This window comes from Zonotrichia leucophrys, chromosome 3 (genome assembly GCF_028769735.1).
Source record: "Zonotrichia leucophrys gambelii isolate GWCS_2022_RI chromosome 3, RI_Zleu_2.0, whole genome shotgun sequence".
In the NCBI taxonomy this organism is placed as follows: Eukaryota; Metazoa; Chordata; class Aves; order Passeriformes; family Passerellidae; genus Zonotrichia; species Zonotrichia leucophrys.
Window position 1 is genome coordinate 27833916 of NC_088172.1, and position 3712 is coordinate 27837627.

Genomic DNA, 3712 nt, shown 5'->3' on the forward strand with positions numbered 1-3712 from the left:
GTGACTAGACTATTCTGTTAATCTTGAAAAATCAGAGACCGCTTCCACTGAACAGAGACCACTTCCAGTCAAAGAGAGCCAGGTATCAGAGGGGTTCCTATCAGGGAGGAGCCACATTCAGCTTCCCCCAGGACCCCAGGTGGCTGCCTGGGGGCTGCTGGCTGACCTGCACTGCTCAGGAGTGTCTTTAGCTCTTGCTCTGCACAGCCCATGTAGCTGGGCACAGGAGAGGGTTGTGCAGGAGTGGGCAGGCTCATAGTGCTCCCCAAAAGTCTCCAACAGAGCCATGCCAGCTCATGCCATTTGTGAGTCATCTGGGAGTCACTGATCTGAAGGGATGGCCCAAGGTGCTCCTCTCCCAAGCACTAATCGTGGGGTCCATGCTGAGTCAGAGGCAACATTCAAGGATCAGGATTCACGCCTGGCACCCAGCTGTACCTGCTGAAGGCAGCAGGCAGGCTGCTGCTCCTGCCCTGGGGACCAAGAGGCTGGTGACATGCAAGTAAGGGAATGACAGAGATGCACCTGAATTGATGCCAGGGGGCTAGCTCGTGTTGTGTGAGGGAAAGTTGTCTCAGTACACAAACAAAAACATCCTCCCTGTCAGATAAAACAGGCCTGAGTTCAGATCACAGAGATGCTGCTCTGCTTTATTCAATTGGTCAAACAATTAACTTAATTTTTAATTTTCAAGACCACACAGGTCCCATAAGAATTTAAATATTGACAATGAGCTAATACCATACATGAGGTTTAAATATAACCTCCTGCTATCTGTTAAGAAAAATCAAGGAAATAAATAAATAGAGAATGCATGTGTTAGTGAAGAAATTTTTAGAAGATTTAAAACCAAAATGGTCTGTGAGCAAAATTAACCTGGAGTGTCTCATTCTGGACTGAGGAACTTCTAAAGAAAACAAATGCTTTGTTCTGTACAAAGTAAGCTCAGTTAGAGACAGGACCAGAGCAATTCTTGCTGTACAGCTCTCAGCCCTGTGCCTGTGCTGTGAGCATCCCTTTGGTTAACCAAGCATCGGCTGGGTGGGATCTGCTACCCAGCACTGCCAACACTCTGTGGTCAGTGGGATGTTTCCCATACTTGTTATTTCCTAAATCTCCAGCAGCAGGCTGGTCTGAGGGGGTCATAGCCCAGGGTCCCCAGAGCTGCCACTCCTGAGCTCCAGAGGAAAGGCCAGCACACCAAAGCACCCCAACCTGCAGGAATAAGTCCTTACAGCTAGACCCAGTTTTCCTGAGTTTTAACCCACATCCAGTGTTCCCAGAATCTGCTGTTTTTCTTCCCTGGTGGTGGTGCTGCTCCTAGACAGCCAGCTCCTGTCATGTCAGATCACACCTCCCCTGCAGATTTCTGGCCAGCCGCGAGTCCCCACAGTGATTTTTCCAGCTGCATTTTTCTGCAGAGACACCGAGTAGCTGCTTCATGCTGAGCATGTGAGCTCCTATCTGCACTCCCAACAGTTTAGTTGGTCACTTGGGGACAAGAAATAGTTTTAATGATGTTGCTCTTGTTTTTAAAATGCACTTGTCTTTCTGCAGATTTCTTCTTCTGCCACAGCGCTGCCATGAGCAGGAGTTTGTTGTGAGCATCCCAACACATCTCTCAGCCAGCTCCTTCCCTGGCAGCACTCGATTTGCTGAAGGTGAGGAACTCATGGACACATATTAGGAACACATGGGAAACAGCCAGAGGGGCAGTGGGTGGTTGTTTTCTACATCCCCCCAAATCAGTGCTCACCTCTGTGTTTACAGGCAGAAAACAAGGATTTGGGCTTTTAATGTATTTCAGGGTAGAGTTTCAAAGCTGAAAGCAGTTTCCTAAACTCACTGTCTGGAGTGCGGTTATGGTTGGAGGCTGCTAGAAACCTTGGGAGCTTGCTCAGCATTCCCACCAGCTCCAAGTGGCAAATGGAATATCATGTCTTGGCAGTAGGGAAGAACCAGTGTGGAAGATCTGGTGTGGGCTTGAGGGATGCGTCACATGGGCCTTGCCTGGTGTGGATTTTTGGTGTTAGATTTGGGGACTGGCACTGACTACTTTCTGTTGGCATGGAAAGCCTTTAAGCAAATCAAGAATCGTATTTTATATTGCATGATGCTGAGAAGAAAATCTGTCTCAAAATGACATCCCCACCTCAAATTTTTACAGTGGGGTCTGCAGAGGCAAGAAATTCAGAAGGTTTTCTGAATTCTCCCAGGAGCCTCTAGTATGGATTAGAGCCCTTTATTCCTTTCAACAAGGAGGAGGCACTGACCCTGCTGCAGCTTTGCAGAAATGCTTGAGCTCTAGACATGAAAAGTGTTATTTTGCCTCTGTTTTGACTTTTTATTGTATTCACTTGCAGTACTCCTGTAATTATTTTGCTTTGTTTGTTTTGTTTTCAAACAAAGAAACATCTCTTCAACCTAAATTTAGTGCCCCTGTGTTTGTGAGCAATTTGCAATTGGCAAACAATAAATCTTTCTGTGTGTGTGTGGGGATAAGGACCCTGGTGGTACAGTGGGTGATGTGTTTTTCTCCCAAATAAGCAACATGTAGGAAAATACAGTCGAACCTGTGCATTCCTGCCTGTTTCTTTCCTGATGCAAACATGGGTATTGATGATAAGGCTATTGTTAGAAGCTGTCTCTGCACTGATTCACAGATTTCACCAATGTTCTCCCCAGCTGGCTCCATGCAGTTGGCTTCCCCATGGCCCTCTGCATTCTGTACCCTGCACCCCCTCTCACCTTCTGAGAAGGCATTTGCACACTTTGCTGGCTGCTACAGTGATATTTAAATCAGGAAATGAAAGCATTGCATATCAACAGCCTCCTCTTAAATGATACTCAAACCCTCCTTAATCTAATTTCTGCCACCCCCACAATCCCTGTTTAACTGCAATTTTTTAATTGATCTACACCAGTGCTCAAGTTTTCTCCCTTGCCTTGTCTGCTACAGGTTGGATCCACCTCTGTCTCTTGCTCTTCCCTTCCCTCTGCCCTTTCTGAGGATGTTCCTGGCAGAATATCAGAGTCTTATTATGAAAGAGAGTGGTTATTATCCAGTGCAGTAGCCTGGAAAGGACTGGAATTTACATTTTAGCATGGAGGAAGGAGATTTGCTGCCATCTGCACCTGGTGAGAGAAAGAGCTCCACAGCTGGAGGCAGCTGCCAAACTTCTGCCAAGCCCCCTGCCTGTGAAATAAAGCAGGCTGCTCAGCTCCGCACCCAGCACAAGTGTTAAGTCTACAAATACATTATCAGGCAAAGTGCTTTTAATCATGGAATATATTTGGATTGCGTACAGCTGGATCTAGGCATGACAGGAAATAGCCATACACATGCAGAAAGAGGGGTTTTTTCCCATTTCCATAGTCTAAGCAGTGAGATTCTCTGGGTTATTTTCCTGGTATTCATGTGAGTACCAAACACAATTCATATCTGTCACACGTGCACTGCAGAGCAAAATGAATCTCCTGGAAATTTAACATCAGATACAATTAACCTCTTGTCAACCCATTGCTTGGGGCTGCTAGAAAAAAAAGGGAAAATTAGGAAAATAAATTTGCAATGCCCTTTCCTTATTGCATGGGCTAATGCTCTGTATTAGGTACAGAGCTTTCCAAGAGCAAAGTCCTGGACTGGGGGGGATATGGCAGATAGGGGTTGGTGCAGTAGGTGGTGACATCATGGGTAAATGATGCCATCATA

The 3712-nt window shown here is 46.3% G+C and overlaps 1 long non-coding RNA gene across 1 annotated transcript; it reads left to right on the forward strand.

The window, feature by feature from the left end:
- The first annotated feature begins 387 nt into the window (after positions 1 to 387).
- LOC135446372 (uncharacterized) lies at positions 388 to 3094 on the forward strand. The gene is made up of 3 exons (XR_010439762.1): positions 388 to 502; positions 1558 to 1661; positions 2960 to 3094. It is a non-coding gene; the product is annotated as an uncharacterized LOC135446372 (long non-coding RNA).
- Positions 3095 to 3712: the final 618 nt, after the last annotated feature.